Here is a 19,645-nt window from a genome sequence, read left to right as displayed (position 1 = left end):
AACCAGACCTGTGGTGATTCGGCAGCTAGACCCACAAAGACAATTCCTGCAATATCTAGTTCACGGGAAGGGCTATTACAAAGCCCAGGTACTTTTCCATTGGACCACATGGCCTCCTCATAAAATTAGCAAATGGTATGTTTTCTTTACCCTTCCACAAGAATATGATACATTTCAGTTCTTGGAGTTCCCACTATGGCATGATGGAATCGGCGGCATCCTGGGAACGCTGGGATGCAGGTTCGATCCCTGGCCTTGCTCAGTGGGTTAAGGATCCGGCGTTGCTAGGAGCTGTGGTGTAGGTCACAAACACGGCTTGAATCCCACGTTGCTGTGGCTCTGGAATAGGCCAGCAGCTACAGCTCCAATTGGACCTCTAGCCTGGGAACCTCCATATGCCGCAGGGTGCAGCCCTAGAAAAGACAAAAAAAAAGATCCAGCATTGCCACAGTTGTGGCTTAGGTCTCGGCTACAGCTCAGATCTGAGCCCTGGCCCAGGAACTCCATATGCCATGGGCAGCCAAAAATGACAAAAAAAAAAAAAATCAGTTCTTAGCCAGGAGCATAGTGACCCTTACTGAATTTAGTATCTGATAGGAGTTCATGCTTCACATATAAGGATTAGTGGTGATAGTAGAGGTATTGAAAACTGATCTTCATTATTTAGAGTATTCTTATTTTTTAAAACTACTTAATGAGAATATATATGTGTTTGTGTGTGTGTGTGTATCTGAAACATTTTGCTATATACCTGAAACCAAAATAACATTTTCATTCAACTCTGTAATTTTAAAAAAGCACTCAATGTCTGACACATTACAAAATTCATAAATGTTAATATGATGCTGATTAGATATTTAAAACAAATCTGATTACAAGGCCCAACAAAATTAACTTCCCAGGATATTGAAACAATTTGAAGATATGATGCTGGAACATCATGGATGAACAATAATCAAGAAATAATGGAAAATATGAGAGTCTGGGAAAATATGAGAGTCTGGGAAAATATGATTTTTTTTTTTAAGTGGAGGAGTTAGATGGCAATAGAGTCTAGAAACAGTGGCTATGTGGATTTCATATAGATCTTCAGAAAAAAAAAAACTGTAGGAGATTAATTTGATGGTTCATAAACACCCAGAAAGTCATCCGTGGTCACTAGAAGCCACCTTGGGCTTACTCAGAGCAAGTCATGGTAATATCTTATTTAAGGAAAAAAAAAAAATCAGACTTCTCTGGTGGCTCAGCTGGTTAAGGTTCTGGCATTGTCACTGCTGCGGCTCTGGTCACTGCAGTAGTGCAGGTTTGATCCCTGGCCTGGGAACTTCTGCAGGCCACGAGTGCCCCCAAAAGAAGAAAAAAAGAAAAAGGAAAAGAAAAAACACGACATCATTTCATAATCTAGCCTTCCTTTGTGATGATATAGTATTCACAAATTGGAAAAACACATCTTCATCCATCAAAATAAAATAAAATTGAAAGCAACTTAATGAACACAGTGGACAAAAAAAATATATATATATATATGTATATATTTAGCAAAGGTCTTACCCATCTTTACCTGATTTCCTGAGGCTTATGAGAACACTTCTTGTATGAACATAGTTCTGAGAGAGGAGGTAGATTTGGATGTTTAAAGATGTTTCTCTCTCCCAGGACATTTGTGCAGCGTGGAAATGGAATTAGAACAGTGGTGGCTTCAGAATTTGCCATAAGAGTGGTGGCAACTAGATTGTGCGGGAGTTGCAGAGAAGTTGCCCTGAAGCTATGTTCTGCAGAGGAAATATCGTTCACTGTTTTTACTTGGACTGGAGCTGTTTTTTGTTTGTTTTGGCGGCGGGGAGGGGGGGGTTTGTTTGGGGGCTGCACTCATGGCATGCAGAAGTTCCTGGGCCAGGGATCAAACCCATACCACCAAAGTAACCAGAGCCACAGCAGTGACAACACTGGATCGTTAACCTGCTGAGCCACAAGGGAACTCTTCAATTTTTTTTCAGTTTAGATAGGAGTTCCCGCTGTGGTACAGTGGGTTAAGAATCTGACTGTAACAGCTCAGGTTTGATCCTGGGCTGGTGCAGGGGGTTAAGCCTCTGACTTTGCCGCAGCTGTGGCATAGGTCGCAGCTGTAGCTCAGATTCAATACCTGGCCCGAGAACGTTTATATGCCATGGGTGTGGCCGTTAAAAATTTTTTTTAGGTAAAATAAAGAAACTACGTTTTCTCTTGTATATCTCAGTTGTCATGTGATGAGGGTTGTTAGAATCAGGGACATACGTTCACTAAAAAATTATTTGCCCACTGAAATTCAAATATAAGTGGGCATCCTGCTTTTTGATGTGCTAAATCTGGCAATCTGACATGGGCTGACTATTGTATGTGTACATATGGCGATAAAGTTACCAGGGTAACCCTTCATTTCCCCAAATCCCAACGGTAATGGTCCCATTACTGTGCCAACTGAAGGCAATTGACAGAGGGGAACCCCAACTGCCACATACTGGGTTTCAAGCTGCAGTACTAGTTCAGAAACAGGTCGCAGAGGAAAACTACCTCAGGATAAAACCCGCCCTACTGGAGTTCCTGTTGTGGTTCAGTGGATTAAGAACCTGACATAGTGTCGGTGAGGATGTGGGTTCCATCCCTGGCCTCGCTCAGCGGGTTAAGGATCAGGCGTTGCCGTGAGCTGTGGTGGAGGCCGGCAGCTGTAGCGCCAATTCAACTGCTAGCCTGGGAACTTCCATAGGCCACAGCTGTGGCCAGAAAAAGAAAACAAAAATTAAAAAATAAAACAAAACACTCCCTGCAGACAATTCTACAAAGGGGCGAATCCACACCTGTTGGATACCAGGTGCTTTCTTTTCAGTACCTTCAGACACGGATATTCACATTTGAACTATCACGACGCACCTTTTGGATCACTTCCCAAATTGAGAAAGGATCATTTTAATTATGCTGTCAAGACAGCTGATGCATCTTCAATCCCTCGTCCCCAGGGCTCACCATCGCTGGCTGCTTAGGCTCCCTGCTGACTGTACAGAGGCATCCTCAGGGGACTGTGTCAGCCACACAGCCGAAAGGCCAAGGTCACCTTCTGTCTATGACTCGAAGGCTTCTAATGACAAGACCTACCTATCCACAGATACCTCCAAGTAATCTCTTACAACACTGCTGGAAGCACATTCCTTCAGGGTTAGAGATCAATAATCTGCAAAAATCACTTTTAAACATATAAATAATAGCTCTATTACTGCCTCTTTTTGCCTTTTCTAGGGCCGCTCCCACAGCATATGGAGGATCCCAGGTTAGGATCTGTAGCCTGGGATCGGAGCTGTAGCAACCGGCCTACACCAGAGCCACAGCAACAGGCGATCCAAGCTGCATCTGCGACCTACACCACAGCTCACGGCAACGCCGGATCCTTGGATCCTTAACCCACTGAGCAAGGCCAAGGACCGAACCCACAACCTCATGGTTCCTAGTCGGATTCGTTAACCACTGAGCCACGACAGGAACTCCTATTACTGCTGTTTTTATATTAGTGTTAGATCATATTGCTCTCAAAGGACGTCAGCTATTCCCAGCCACGTCTTCAGAGATTTGCAAGTCATTCCCCAGCAAGGTTCCGAGGGAGGGAGAAACGGAGAGGTGGGTTTGGATGAGGAACCAGCAAAGAGATGGGTATGGAGGAACAATTTCTAGAAGGGGAGAGCTTTGAGGGAGATGGGGTGGGCTCTGAAGAGAGCAGCAGGTGCTGAGCTGGGGAGAAGCCAGGGGGCTTCATTAGGGTCCCGGCTATGGCAGAGCACAAAGACAACTGCATCCTCTTAGAAGCTGGATGCGTCCGTCCTGCTACGAACAAAGAGTCTTCCAGGGCCAAGGGTAAGCTCTCCAAAGTCCAGCACTTACGCTCAACATCGTTTATCAAGCGTCTGCTATTTGGGCGAGAAGAGATAAAAGCTCAAATGTTCTCTTACAAAACAATGAATGTTCCAGCATCTCAATATTAATCAGGTATTTCAACCATTTAAAAATTACAGGAGTTCCCGTCGTGGTGCATTGGTTAACGAATCCGACTAGGAACCATGAGGTTGCGGGTTTGGTCCCTGCCCTTGCTTAGTGGGTTAACAATCCGGCGTTGCCGTGAGCTGTGGTGTAGGTTGCAGGCTCGGCTCGGATCCCGCGTTGCTGTGGCTCTGGCGTAGGCCGGTGGCTACAGCTCTGATTAGATCCCTAGCCAGGGACCCTCCATATGCCGAGGGAGCGGCCCAAGAAATAGCAAAAAAAAAAGACAAAAAAAAAATTACAGAACAAACTGATGGGAATCAAGTTGTGGAGGTTTTTTGTATTGTTTGGGGGGAGAGTAGAAAATGAGGAGCCTGTATTCATATCTTCAGAACAATAAAACCCTCTGTCACCTCTCCCTTCTTGCTGCGTTATTTCTCCTATTTTCTTTGACACGTGACTTGAGCCCATCAAGTGAGCCAGACAAGATGGGAGGGTTAATTTTATTTCAGGGAATGTGAATCAACACTCCTGGGAAAACAAAAGGCACCAAGTGAGTACTGTCTTTAAATCAAAACAAATAAAAGCTTTGATGGAATCCAAACTGTGGTCCCCCAGAGGCTGAAGAACCCACGCTGGTTTGGCGTTTGGGCAACCGCAGAAAACCAGCTGTCTGAACAGCTACTGACTTAAGAGCCTGGGCTTTTGTGTAAGACAGATTAGAGTTCAAATCCACACTTAAGAGATGTGTCCCCTTGGCCGGGCTGCCCTATTAAAAGTCTGCTTCCTCATTTGCAAACCAGAGGAATAAGAATACCTGTTTCCTGGGGTTGTTATGAGAATCAAATAGGAGAGTGAAATGTTTAGAAGACCCAAAGCTCAGGGGTGAGAGCTTCCTAGAACTATTTCTTTAGAGGTGGCCGGCTAACTCATAAAGCAAAACTGATTCCTAGAGATGAGTCTCCATTTGATCCAAATTAATCGTTTTTTAGAAACTGCTATAAATCTTATGCATGTGAATGCCCAGTGGACAAGTTCAATCACCTCATGTATACTCTAGTTTTTTGTTGTTGTTGTTGTCTTTTATCTTTTTAGGGCTGAATCCACAGCCCACGGAAGTTCCCAGGCTAGGGGTTGAACTGGAGCTGTGGCTGCCGGCCTACACCAGAGCCACAGCAACAATAGATCCGAGCCACATCTGTGACCTACACCACAGCTCATGGCAACAACGGATCCTTCACCCACTGATCGAGGCCAGGGATCAAACCTGCATCCTAACCGATGCTAGTCACATTGGTTTCCACTGAGCCACCACGGGAACTCCGTCTCATGTATATTCAATGTCAAGTGCCCCCATTCCTTTACTCTATTTCCTTAATTTTAGACTGTTAAGCCCAAGAAATTTTCATTCTAATACCACCTACATCATCTGCATTTAGGGACTAGGTTATGGGTGCCAGGAATAATTACACAAAAAGAAGAGACCTCTCACTACTGCAAAGCTGTTCCAAAAAAAAAGGCAAAAACAAAGACAGGCCTTTTCTGAACATTTTGCTAAAAGGCTTTCAAGTTACGTTTGCATATGATGCCTCGTAAACTTACACGTGTACCAAAAGGAAAAATGCAAGAGAGATTAAACAAAATCAAACATGGGGGGGTCTTACATTCCTGGACGTGAGCTTCTTTTTCTGTTCACCAGTATCTCGTGGAGTGACTTGGAGCTTCTGACCTCTGCCCTGACTTGGAGGCAGTGATGGAGAGGGAGGGAGGGATCATGAAGCGAAGGTCGAAAGGGCCCTGAATCCAAACACCACTGGCCTCTCGGGGAGGGAGCCTGACCCTCCCAGGCTGCAGCTCCAGCTCGCACACACCCAGAATCCCCATGGACCTAAGCAGGCCCTCAGGCCTCACTGTTGTTCTGAAGGTGTCAGACATGAAATGGTAAACAGAGTGACGCAGAGGCCATTCTTGCTTAGTGACCTGTACCAGGAAGGTCTATTTTTAGAAACTGCTGCAAACTCTTATGCCCTTGGAAAGAAGGCAGGCCACACACTATTGCTATTTTCGAACATTTCTGTGCACTGGGGTTGTGTTTGTGAAGGAGCTTCGAGAAGACAAGAACCATCCATGATATCCATCTAAAGTTGAAAATCTGCTGTGGCTCAGTTCACTGCTGTGGCACAGGTTTGCTCCCTGGCTCAGGAATTTTCCGTATGCCACAGGCGCTGCCAAAACAAAAAAAAAAGGTGAAAATGTGAATTTGAATTTCACTTATGCATCACAGCTAAGGAGAGGCATGGAGCTAATTTCTCCAGGAATAACCACAGGCTTGCTTCAGTTGACACTGAGCCCGTTATTTGAGGTCTTACGTGGGCCAGAGACACGAAATATCCACAGGAATGACCTCCCAGCCAGAGGAAGGCTGAGGCCCATCTTCCGGGCTTCGGGCTGCTGCCTCCGTGGCATTAGAATCAGTCGGCAAGTTTGCTAAAGAGCAGGTGCCCCGCCCCCACAAGAGAGTCTGATGGGGGAGCAGGCACCACAGCCGATTGTGATTAAAGTTGTTCAAAGTTCCCACATTGAGGAAAAACTGACATAGGAAGAAGAGAACATGAAACATGAAAGATGCTGAAGAGTGAGAAGGTAGAAACACCAAAAAAACCATGAGCAGGCCAAACTGTCAGTTCCTGCCACTAAGGAGAAAGAAAAGCCGTTAAGATAAAAGGGAAGAAGAGCTCACCTTCCAACAGGGTCCTTCTTTGTGGGGGATACAGGTGAAAAGCGGTCAGTTCGGTGATGACCAAACTCTTTTTTTTAAATTCTTTTTTGGCTGCCCTGTGGCAGATGGAATTCCTGTCCCAGGGATCAGATCCCAGACATAGTTGCAACCTAAGTCGCAGCTGCAGCATCACTGGATCCCTAACCCTCTGTGCCCGGCTGAGGATCGAATCTGCATCCCAGCGCTCCCAAGACGCTGCTGATCGCATTGCACCACAGTGGGAACTCTGGTTGGTGATGAGGCTTTTGACCATAAGACTTTTTTTTTAATTTTTTAGGGCCGCACCCACTGCATATGGAGGTTCCCAGGCTAGGGGCTGAATCGGAGCTGCAGCTCCTGGCCTACACCACAGCCACAGCAACGTGGGATCCAGGCCTCGTCTTCGACCTACACCACAGTTCATGGAAACACCAGATCCTTAGCCCACCGAGCGAGGCCAGGGATCAAACCTGCATCATCATGGATACTAGTTGGGTTCGTTACCGCTGAGCCACAATGGGAACTCTGATCATAAGACTCTTGACAAGAGAGAGCAGTGAGGAGGAGCCCAGCCGGACCCATCCCAATAAACTCTTTTTTTTTTTTTTTTTTTTTTAAGCACAGAGGCGGTTTATTGGCTCACACAACCGAAAAGACTAGGGTCTGACTGGATCTGGCTGGATCCAGAGGCTCAGACAATGTCATCAGGAATCTTCCTCCATCCTTGGTATGGCGTCCCTCTGGCGTCCCTCTGAGTTGCCTTCACTCCCAGACGGGGGAGGGGGAGTCCCCATGTGATGATGAAGATGGCTCCTGGCTGGCAGACTTGAGGGGACCAGCTTGAAAACCTCAGCGGAGAGAGTGTCCCCAGTGAACTCAACTCGGGGGAAAAACTAACCCTGTCCAGCAACACAGTTCCTAACAGCCAACGTTTAGAGGGCAACTTACGACACCAGTGAGGGAGATATTGTTATTGCACCCATTTTATGGATGATAAAACTATGTTGGAGGTTAAGGTACTCGACCAGCCAATGCTAAAGGTGGGATTCAAAGTCAGACTGCCTGGCTCAGGGCCTGGGCTCCCATCCGCCTGCCATGCAGCTGCTATTAGGTCTGTTTTTGTTTTCATTGGGAATGTTTTCCATCACAACCATTCAGTGAGCACATTTCACGTGCCAGGAGCCATTCCAGGCACTGGGGACACCACATTGAGGAAAATTTCTGCCATAGAGGAGTTTACAGTCCAGTGCGAGGAAACAGAACGAATAACTTCAAGAGCGTAGCTCTCACAGGTGAAAAATAAAAAATAACCAGCATTGGGGATATGGTAGGAAGGGGGCTGCAGCTTTTAATTGACTGTGCAGAGAAGACTGACGTTTGAGCAAATAACTGAAGGAAGCCAGGGAGCAAGTCCAAGGGTATAATTGATTAAAAAAAAATTACTTACTTTAAAAAAAAGGAGTTCCCGTTGTGGCACAGTGGAAACAAACCCAACTAGTATTCATGAGGATGCAGGTTCGATCCCTGGCCCTGCTCAGTGGGTTAAGGATCTGGCCTTGCTGTGAGCTGCAGTGTAAGCCGCAGACGCAGCTTGGATCCTGCATTGCTGTGACTATGGTGTAGGCTGGCAGCTGCAGTTCTGATTCGACCCCTAGCCTGAGAACTTCCATGTGCCATGAGTGCGGCCCTAAAAAGAAAAAAAAAACAACAACAACAACAAAAAAACACTTAAGTGATACGCAGCCACAAGTGAAAAACAAAGATGCTCTTTCATCTGCTCCTCCTTTAAGTTTTGAGGGTGAAGGATGGAAGGTTAGGAAAACATCTCACTCTAGTGACAACAGTGAAAGACTTCTTAGGTGGCCATGGCTTGCAGGCCCTGCTTATTTACAATCAATGTATGAGAACGGCTGATTCCTAAGAGACACCTTTAAAGAAGCATCCCAAAGAACCCTTTCAAAATGCTCCTTCGAATCAGTCTTCATGAAAACAACCCAGCAGCCTTCCCACATAAACAAGGAACACATGCATCAAACAACCGGCTGGAGGATAATTTCACACCTTCCAGTTATTAAGCAAACACAGCATCAGCCCGGAGTTTGACAGAAGGGTGAGGCAGGAGGGGAGAAACTGCACTTTACACGTGTGCTGATCCGGCAGCTGGTGGAGAGTGACGTGGACTCTAGACAAGAGGGCAGTGGAACAAACATTTTAGTGACAGAGGCAAAGGCAGAAACAGGCTGGTCTTGGAGGTAAACTTTTACCAAGGACACACCGGCTTCTTCAAAACTGCCACACGTGAGGATGCCAGAGGTATCAGAACCATAAGACAGGTGGTGACAAACACAAACACGTGTTTGAGGTGGCCACGTTAATTAGCAACGGTCAAAGAGAACAGGACCTTAGGGGTCATGGCACATCAGCCGGATCAGGGCTTCTCCAGCTCCGGGAGGCTAAGCCATCCACCCAGGGTCTCACTTGGGGTTCCCAGCCCTACACTTTAAGCCTCTTGCCAGGTCCTTGCTAGGACACCTGTCATCGTGCAGCAGTTATAATTAAATAAGATACGAAAATGTATAATCCAAAAGGAAAGGGGTCATCAAAAGGTGGAATTATCTAGAAGAGGACAAAACTGCCAGGATCTTCAAAGCTCTGATGACCCATGAAGGACGCGTGCAATGCATTTCTCTATCCCTGGGTCCTAGAAATGGAGGGGTGGTTCTACAGCTAGACAAAGTATGGTTTTTAGAAACCAGGGATGGATGAAGTCAATGAATATTCCCTAAAGATGCTCCTACACTTGTTTTTTTGTCTTTTTGCCTTTTCTAGGGCTGCATCCCATGGCATATGGAGGTTCCCAGGCTAAGGATCCAATCGTAGCTGTAGCTACCGGCCTTCATGGCAATGCTGGATCCTTAACCCACTAAACAAGGCCAGGGATCAAACCCGCAACCCCATGGTTCCTAGTCGGATTTGCTAACCACTGTGCCATGACAGGAACTCCGCTCCTACGCTTGTTTCACCGGCCTTGTCTGTCTTCTTGTCATATATCCCATTAGACTGAATGAATTCAATGGCATCAAGCCATCTTTCTTTCATGGTTTGTGTCTTGGGGGTGCCATCCAGAAATGGCATCAGAGTGAACATGGCAACTGCAGTATGATGGGTGTGGTCCTACCTACTCAAAATGGCTCGAGGGCACCAACACCGATGAACTCCCAGAGAATGGCATGTGACACCAGCTCAGGTCACAGGTGGCCCAGAGAGGGCCAGACAAGTGCTTTCTGCCCATGCCTATCTGGCAGTAGTTACATCATTCCATGAGCTTTTTAAAAGTGACACCTCCATACAGCCGTAATGTGAAACAGATCTCATAGAATGTGAGAGCAGAGCTACTGCTGGAGCGGCCCTGCCCTGCAGGCCCCTGTGGGTCCTGGGCGGTAGGGAGACCTCAGCAGGGGCTCCGTTTTGGTAGCTTAGCGGCCCCCATTCACAAGGTTCTCCTCTACTCATTGCCTCTTTTGATTTGCTTTCTTCTTTTCTTTTTTTGTCTTTTTAGGGTCTCACTTGTGGCATGTGGAGGTTCACAGGCTAGGGGTCAAATTGGAGCTGCAGCTGCTGGCCTACAACACAGCCAAAGCAACACGGGATCCAAGCCACATCTGCAACCTACACCATAGCTCCCAGCAACTGCTGGATCCTTAACCCACTGAGCAAGGCCAGGGATCGAACCTGCATCCTCACAGACACTATGTCAGGTTCTTAACCCACAGAGTCACAATGAGAACTCCTTGATTGGCCTTCTTGACTCTCCTCCCGCTACTGTCCTTATGCCGGATCTTCTAATCTGCGGGTCTTTCTCCCCATCTTAGTTTCCACCTCCCCTTTTTTTCTGTCACTTCAACTTCCAGCTGAAACCAGTGGTTCTCAAACTTCACTGCTCATTAGAATCAATAAAAACGCCCAACACCAGGCTACACCCTATACCAATTAAAGGAGACTCTTTAGGGGTGGGAGCCAGGCATCTGTTTATTATTAACTCCCTAGTTAAGCCCATTGTGGAGCCAAGCTTGAGATGGACCAGCTTTAAGCCACTTTGATGCAAGGATGCAGAGATTGGCACATCTTCTTTATCAGAAGCATCCAAACTTCTTTGTTCAGATTAACACTCCTACATTTAGAATGGGGGAAGGCTTCCACCATAACTTTTGTGTGATCTCAGCATTCAGATTTTATATCCTCTATAAAGACTCAGCTATCTGAGGGCCATTCCTTAGTGGCTGGGCACGGACTGGTGACTCCTGCTTGGAATACACATTTGTCTGAAGAAAAACCGTGTTATCCCAGGAATGAAACGAGGTCTTTTATCATCAAACCTCCTTCCTGGGGAACAATAGGGCATTCCTTTGTATGGGGCTTGTGTTGAGTGCATAGCCAGTGAGCATATGCAGCCCACCGAATAAAAATAGCTGTCATCAGTATGCGCTACAGGAAAAACGCTCCTTTTCTCATCACAGTAAGAGAGTCTCATTGCATACCTCTTAGGAAACCTAATAATGTGTTACATGCATTTTCCACGGGAAGGAACAACTGGTTAGGAAATCAAATCCTATACTTCTAGACGCTGACATTCAAGCCTAAGACCCCAGGGAAGCCCAGAACTGCTCCAAGGCTGGTCCCAGCAGGATTGAAATACCTCCGCAAAGCACACTGAGCAAATTCCCATGATGCCAGGCCTCCTGGAAGAGTTCCTGGGGGTGGAAGGCCACTGCAGCTGCCTCCTTCCCCTCCTCTCAACCACTTGCTCAAGTGGAAAAAATGTTTCAAGGGTACATGACCACAGTTCTCAGTTATCCCGATGCCCCCTGTGGGGAAGTCTAGCCTTGGGCCCTCAGAGGGGGTGCAAACCATACTGCAGCTTGGGATTTGTACTTGTGTCCCAGGTATTCAGCAGCCTGAGCTCAGATGAAGAAAGGCAGAGAGCCGCAGAGCGAAAGGACAAGTGAGGCAATGGTGGGGGGCAGCGGGGTGAGAGGCAAGAGGGTCATCACAAGCGTTAGAGAGGCAGGTGGGGTGGGAGACGCTCGCAGTCACACTGCCTCCATATTGGCTTCGGGAATCTCCTCAGAGGGCGCTGGTCCCCGCACCCCTTCCTGCGCCTCCAGAGAGGGCTCAGCCACAGAGCATCGCAGGGGGCCCTTTTCATATCTCCAGAGGCAATTGTTGGAACTTCCAGGGGGCAAAAATCTTTCTCATGTGTCTTGGGTGTCCAGGCAAGGTTGGGGAAGCCACTGCATTTGATGCCTACTGAGTGTTTGGAACTTCAAGAACAGCTTTGCACCTGCTTATCATAAGGTTATTGTTCTTTTTCTTTCTTTCTTTTTTCTTTTTTTTTGGTGTGTCTTTTTTTTAAGGGCCACACCCATGGCATATGGCGGTTCCCAGGCTAGGGGCTGAATTGGAACTGTAGCCACAGCAACGCCAGATCTGAGCCTTGTCTGTGACCTACACCACAACTCATGGCAACACCAGGTCCTTAACCCACTGAGTGAGGCCAGGAATCAAACCTGAAACCTCATGGATACTAGTTGGATTTATTACCCTGAGCCACAGCAGAAACTCCTACCGTTCCTTTTCTATTTGTCCTTAGCTCCTGCCTGCCAACTTGACAGTTACCTTTCCACGTCATTTCCGCAAAGGCTGCATCTTGTGCTCAAGAGCACTCTCTTTCCAAATCGCTCAGCCTATGCCACATACATATGCCCATATAATCAACCTAACCATTTAATCCAGTGGAACAAAGATGTACCAGGAGATGAAAGACACTCGCCTTGAGAGCCTGCTTCAGCAATCAGAGAGTCCTTTTCTGTAGCCCAGCTTCCTACCAAGGGGCTTCAACTTTTTTCAGAATCAGAAGGCCTCCTACTCACGTACTCCAGAGAACATGGTCTTTTTCTTTAAACCCCCATTCTGAACTTGGGCCTCGTTGGTATTGTCTTTCCAACGAGCTTCCTCCTAGCAAACAGGCTATAATCGCAAACTTAAAAAACTCTTATGTTCTCATTTATACCAACAGTCAAATTAGCACATTAAATGGAACAATCATAAGAGTATGCAGTCAGGTAAATTTTCGTGAGCTGAGACTGTGCCCAGAAGTTTCTCATGGAATCATGACTCAGTATCTTATCCTAATGAACCCTTTTCATATACGCAATCTTATTTCATCCTTACAGCCTTGTTTTGTTTTGTTGGCCAGGCCCACAGCATGCGGAAGTTCCTGGGCCAGGGACCAAACTGGAGGCACAGCTACCCAAGCTGACAACACTGGATTGTTAATCTGCTGAGCCACCAGGGAACCCCTACTTTCTATACTTTAAGGAGAAACCAACAGATGCTTTTTATGTTCTAGAAAAGTTTCAACCCTCCCTTCAAATTTTGTTGCTTTAAAAATAAGGGGTTCTGGAATTCCCATTGTGGTCCAGAGGAAATTAATCCGACTAGTATCCATGAGGATGCGGGTTTGATCCTTGGCCTTGTTCAGAGTGTGTCAGGGATCCGGCGTTGCCATGAGCTGTGGTGAAGGTTGCAGACTCGGCTCAGATCCTGAGTTGGTGTGGCTGTGGTGTAGGCTGGCAGCTATAGCTGGACTTCCATATGCTGTAGGCTTGGCCCTAAAAAGGAAAAAAAGAAAAGAGAAAAGGCGTTCTGTTCAACTTACTCCTGAAAGCTCTTAGTGAACAGTTTCTTTAAACTGCTTTAAAATAGTTTAAAAGAGACAGTACATGGTTAACCAGAGGAAGATGCTTTAACATATAGATGCTTTTTAGTCAGGCAGGTGCAGGGGCGGGGGCAAAAAGTGTGGAGGATGTGGGAGGGAGATAGAGATAAAATCTATGACATTGTGTCCTTTTATAAAGTGTAACCACGAGTTGGAAAAGGAAATGATTATGCAAAATCCTTTTTTTTTTTTCCACGGCAACACAGGATCCAAGCCGCGTCTGTGACCTACACCACAGCTCACAGCGGCGCCAGATCCTTAACCCACTGAGCGAGGCCTGCATCCTCATGGATACTAGTCGGATTCAGTTCCGTTTTGCCACGACAGGAACTCCTGCAGAATCCTTTTTTGCGAATAGTTATTAGAGTTAATTCTGTATCCTTTAAGAGGCCCTTAAAAGCATTCCATTCACTGCCAGGTACTTCTTACAAGATCACTAAACTTGCAAATCCTGGGCGAGTTCCGGTCTCACAACTCAATCTGGACATAAAAAGGTCACAGAAACCTGACACGGAGGTAGGAAGTGTGCGTGCCGCCCCCATCCATTCCATTCCAATAATGTCATCCTGCCTGTTTATGAAAAGAACTAGTCTGCTAACCCTCAGAAATGTGGGATAGTCTATTCGGGGAGCGTGGGCCAAGGGTGGTGGCGAACTTAATTTCATCACCATTTTTTTGGTCAGGAGGGAGGAAACAGCTGTGAGGCAACAGTTTTATCCAGAGGCTGGTGGAGACCCTGGCGTCAGCTCCGGGCACAAAGCAGTGAAATGCATTTCCTCTGAAGGGTCCCGGGAAGTTCAATGTCAGTGGGGAATCGCCTCTCATTCTAGTTTCTCCCAGATAAATTGAAAATCAGTTCATCTGCTTTTCTTGGTTTTGTTTTGTTTTTGTCCATTTTTTTAAGTGTCTCGAATATTTCTTTTTTTCTTTTTCTTTTTTTTTTCTTTTTTGCTTTTTTAGGGCTTCACCCGCAGCCTGTGGAAGTTCCCAGGCTAGGGGGCAAATCAGAGCTACAGCTGCCAGCCTACACCACAGCCACAGCAACACAGAATCTGAGCCATGTCTGCATGCCTATAGCCCAGCTCACAGCAACGCCGGATCCTTAACCCACTGAGCAAGGCCAGGGATTGAACCTGCGTCCTCATGGATACGAGTCGGATTCGTTTCCACTGCACAGGGGGAACCCCTCCACAAATACTTCTCAATGAAGGAGGCAGCTGGGCGGAAAGCACCAGCTCACTGCTTGAGATGCCAAGAGGCTCCAAGACCTGCTTCTCCGAGACCTCCATTCTCATTCTGGCTCTCAGCACGGGCCTTGGGCAAGTCACCCTCCATCTTTGGATGAAGTTCCCGCATTTCCGCCTCAGGCAGAGCCGTGGGCTGGAAGTGACGAGACTTAGATTCTCCCTCTGGCCCCCACTAATTTTGATGATCTGTCCGGGACAGGAAGCTGAGTTTGAACACAAGGCAAGTCAGGAAGCCTGGGAGTGCACATATTTTAGGCAAAGGCTTGTTGTTGTTGATTTTTACTAATTCAACCCTCCTTTCTCCTCCATCTCATTTTCCCCAGTAAAATGTGATCTACATTTACCCCCCCATCTCCTCACACACAAACACGTATATTTAAGTGAAAAATCAGCATTCCCTTGCAACATGTCAACTCGGACTAAATGAATGGGAAGGGAAGACGCCGTGTCTAATTGGCAGGGATGGCGGGAAGGTTCAGGAGTAAGATTTCATTCTGAAAGGGGGCTCACTTTCCCCACCCTCTATTTACTGCTCTGAACCAGACACACTGCTTCCTGTGCCCAGAAAGACCATTACCCCACACAGCTTTCTCATTTGTTGGGATTCCAATCATGGACTATGCTCTAGAGATTAAAACAGATTCCTTTCACCATAATTCAAAATGATACTTGCACCCCAAGGTTCACTGCAGCACTATGCACAATAGCCAAGACATGGAAACAACCTAAAGGGCCATCAACAGAGGAGTGGCTAAAGAAGATGTGGTGCATATACACAATGGAATACTACTAAGCCAAAAAAAGAACCAAACAATACCATCTACAGCAACATGGATGGACTCAGAGATGATCATACTAAGTGAAGTTAGATGGAGAAAGAGAAGTATCATGTGATGCTATTTATATGTGGAATCTAATTTTTAAAACATACAAACGAATTTATTTATTTATTGTCCCTTTAGGGCCTCACCCCCGGCATGTAAAGGTTCCCAGGCTAGGGGTCAAATCAGAGCTGCAGGTGCCAGCCTACACCACAGCCACAGCAACGCTGGATCTGAACCATGTCTGCGACCAACACCACAGCTCGTGGCAATGCCAGATCCTTAACCCACTGAGCAAGGCCAGGGATCAAACCTGCATCCTCATGGATACTAGTCAGGTTTGTTTACCACTGAGCCACGACAGGAACTCCCCAAATGAACTTAATTACAAAACAGAAACAGACTCACAGATTTAGAAAACAAACGTTGGGTTACCAAAGGGGAAATGCGGGGTTGGGGGAGCAATTAATTAGGAGTTTGGGATTAACAGATACACACTGCTATATATAAAATACATAACTAACAAGGAAGGTCCTACTATGAGGCACAGGGAACTTTACTCAACATTGTGTAATAACTTACATGAGGAAAGAATCTGCAAAAGAACCAATATATGTATATGTATAACTGAATCACTTTGAATCACACCTGAAACTAACACAACATTGTAAAGCAACTATACTCCAAAGAAATTAAATAAATAAATAAATAAATAAATAAATAAATAAATAATTTTTAAACAAGGGTTTCTTTCAAGAGGCAAGTTACTTCAAAAATACGAAATTTATTTTCAGGAGTGTTCGTGCTTTGATCACCACACTATATACTGACTGTACATATTTCTCGATTCTCACAACAATCCTTTGAGGCAATAACCAAATAGATTTGCTTTCCAGGCAGTGGCAAACCTGCATCACCATCTCACATATCTTTTCTCCTACAAAGAATGAATCTAACTTTCAAATGGCTTCCATGAGCCTTGCAAAAATGTTTAAAACATTTACCCTGAAAGATACCCCAGAACTTTTCTTTGCAAAATTAACCATTGATACCAAACTTAGGAATAGGACAGTATTTGCCAAGGTAGCATCTTGATGCAGAAGTTAGGAAGGTTGGATTTGTCAAAAAAAAAAAAAAAAATGGGGGTTAGGGGCAATCTTATTGTGCTTACAGGTCCATTGGTTACAGTGCCTTTCTGATGATCCGATTCAGGACAGGAATCTGAGTCCCAACTCAGAGGGACTGAGGTTCAGTACATGAGGTTAGATGTATACCCCCCAGAAATTAACCACAACAGTCTGTTCTGAAAAGGAAATGTAGCCTCTGACTTTTGTTTTTGTTTTTGTTTTTTATTACTCTATGAATTTATTACATTCATAGTTGTACAATGATCATCACAATCCAGTTTTATAGGATTTCCATCCCAAACCCCCAGCGCATCCCCCCACCCCCAACTTGTCTCATTTGGAAACCGTAAGTTTTTCAAAGTTTGTGAGTCAGTATCTGTTCTGCAAAGAAGTTCATTGGGTCCTTTTTCCCGATTCCATGTGTAAGTGATAGCATTTGATGTTGGTGTCTCATTGTCTGACCGACTTCTCTTAGCATGACAATTTCTAGGTCCATCCATGTTGCAAAAATGCCATTATTTCATTCCTTTTAATGGCTGAGTGATATTCCATTGTGTGTATGTACCACATCTTCTTGATCCACTCCTCTGTCGATGGACATTTAGGTTGTTTCCACGTCTTGGCTGTTGCAAATAATGCTGCAACAAACATTGGAGTACATGTGTCTTTTTGAGTCATGGTTTTCTCTGGATAGATACCCAGGAGTGGGATTACTGGATCAAATGGTAGTTCTATTTTTAGATTTCTGAGGACTCTCCATACTGTTTTCCACAGTGGTTGTACCAGTTTATATTCCCACCAACAGTGTAATAGGGTTCCCTTTTGTCCACACCCTCTCCAGCACTGATTGTTCCTAGACTTTTTGATAATGGCCATTCTGGCTGGTGTAAGGTGGTACCTCAGAGTGGTTTTGATTTGCATTTCTCTCATGATGAGTGATGTTGAACATCTTTTCATGTGTTTTTTGGGCATCTGTATGTCTTCTTTGGAGAACTGTCTGTTTAGATCTTCTGCCCATTTTTTGATGGGGTTTAGCCTCTGATTTTTTTAATTTAAGTTTTAGGTTATCTGTGAAGAGCAGAGGGTACTCTCTGTACTCAGAGCACTTTGCATGATTCTCAGGGATTTAAAGCAAACCCTTTCCTTTGTCCTTAGTTTCCATTCTAAATATTACTGGTGCTAGGGCGGGCATTTTACACCTCTCTGCCAAATAAAGTCTTGGTTGATTCAGAGAGGGTTGGGAGTATTCTCTCTGATTTGGGTACAGGTCTGTGTTCCTAATTTATATCTTTTGTACTGTCCTTGAATTCCACGAAGGTTTCCTTCTTCAATTTCCCTTCAACTGGGAGATGTTTGTTTTCCGTTTCGAAGGTCTTTTCTTTGGTTCACCTCTCATTTTATCGTTTCTTCTCCATTTTATCCACCCCTCGCTTACTCAGCAGCAGGCACAGGCACATTCTCTGTTCTTGCGACATCCATGGCACCCCCTTCACACCCCCTCCCAAACAACTAAACTCTGCCTTCTTCATGGGTCAGCAGATCTTCTAAGGTCACTGACCCACAACTTACTTGAGACTTTGCATTTCTCTTGTCACTGTAGCCTTTTAAGAAGGTGTTTTTACTTTTGATTGTTTTTGATCACTGAGTAAGATACCCTCCAAACTTATATAAACACCATCACTCGACTCAGCATTCTTGGCATATTTATGATGGATGAGGAAGCCTATCAACACGAGGTGTAGCCCTCACCCATCCAAAACTAACTTTAAGAGAACAGGAGGCAGAGATAGATGAAGCTACCAGCAGATATACATTTTCATTATGCAAATGATTTCTCCTGGAAACAGACCCCCCAATTATACTTCCTGGAAGCTACTTCAATCTTTTTAAAAAGTATAGAAATCACTGAGGAAAAAAAGGAACCCCAGCAAATGAAATATCACAAGTTACCCTGTCAGAATCAAGTGGAAGGAAATGAAATCTCTGGATGTGACATGTGCCAGGGTATAAAGATAAAACTTCTCAGGAAAGTGACAGTTGTGCACAATACAAACCCAGGAGTTCCTGTCATGGCTCAGTGGAAATGAATCTGACTAGCATCCATGAGGTCAGGTGTTCAATCCCTGGCCTTGCTCAGCAAGTTAAGGATCTGGCGTTGCTGTGAGCTGTGGTGTAGGCTGCAGATGCAGCTCAGATCCTGTGTTACCACTGCTGTGGCTGTGGTGTAGGCCAGCGGCTACAGCTCCAATTCGACCCCTAGCCTGGGAACTTCCATATGCCGTGGGTGCGGCCCTAAAAAGACAAAAATAAATTAAAAAGTAAATACAAAGCCAGATTATTCCAGACCCCAGGGGCTTCCACCCACTTCTCTGAACGGCAGGGGAGGAATGTCCACGCACGTCTGCTAAGGCAAGGTCATGAATCCCCATCTCTAAACGTACATGAGCGGTGAAGACTGCTTCCTTCTCCTCAACTCCCAAAGTTCAACTATAAAAATGAACACATAACAGATGAGATAAAACATATTCAAAAGGCATCTGAGAGACAAACGTCTCCCACAGCAAAGAGGCAGAAAGTGCAGGGATCTTCCATAACCTTATCGATCACATTAGCATATCTAAAGAAGGAATGTGTCAATCAGAAAGGGGGTGAGGGGCAGAGGAGAAATGAGATCGGAGAGGATCTTTGGCAGAATGGCTCCCCATGGTCCAGGGGGACAGGGCCCAGGTTCAGCAGCATGAGCGTCTGGCCAGCCAGCAGACACATCTCTCATGGAAACCTGGGCCATCTGGCCTCCAGCGCCAATGCCAGCACTCAGTCTGAGATCAGCTCGTGACCTCCTGACCTAGTGAAGCTCAGACTTTCTATTTTGTTTTCCTCTGGGGATAAAGTACCCTTGTTCCACTTAGAGG

General features: G+C 45.7%; 1 protein-coding gene across 2 annotated transcripts in view; it reads right to left on the bottom strand.

Moving 5' to 3' along the window:
* SHROOM3 (shroom family member 3) overlaps positions 1–19,645 on the bottom strand; it is a 347,616-nt gene that overhangs the window by 206,449 nt on the left and 121,522 nt on the right. The gene's annotated exons all lie outside the window — the stretch shown is intronic.

This window comes from Phacochoerus africanus, chromosome 10, assembly GCF_016906955.1.
Source record: "Phacochoerus africanus isolate WHEZ1 chromosome 10, ROS_Pafr_v1, whole genome shotgun sequence".
NCBI lineage: Eukaryota > Metazoa > Chordata > Mammalia > Artiodactyla > Suidae > Phacochoerus > Phacochoerus africanus.
This window is presented reverse-complemented; position numbering and strand designations above follow the sequence as displayed.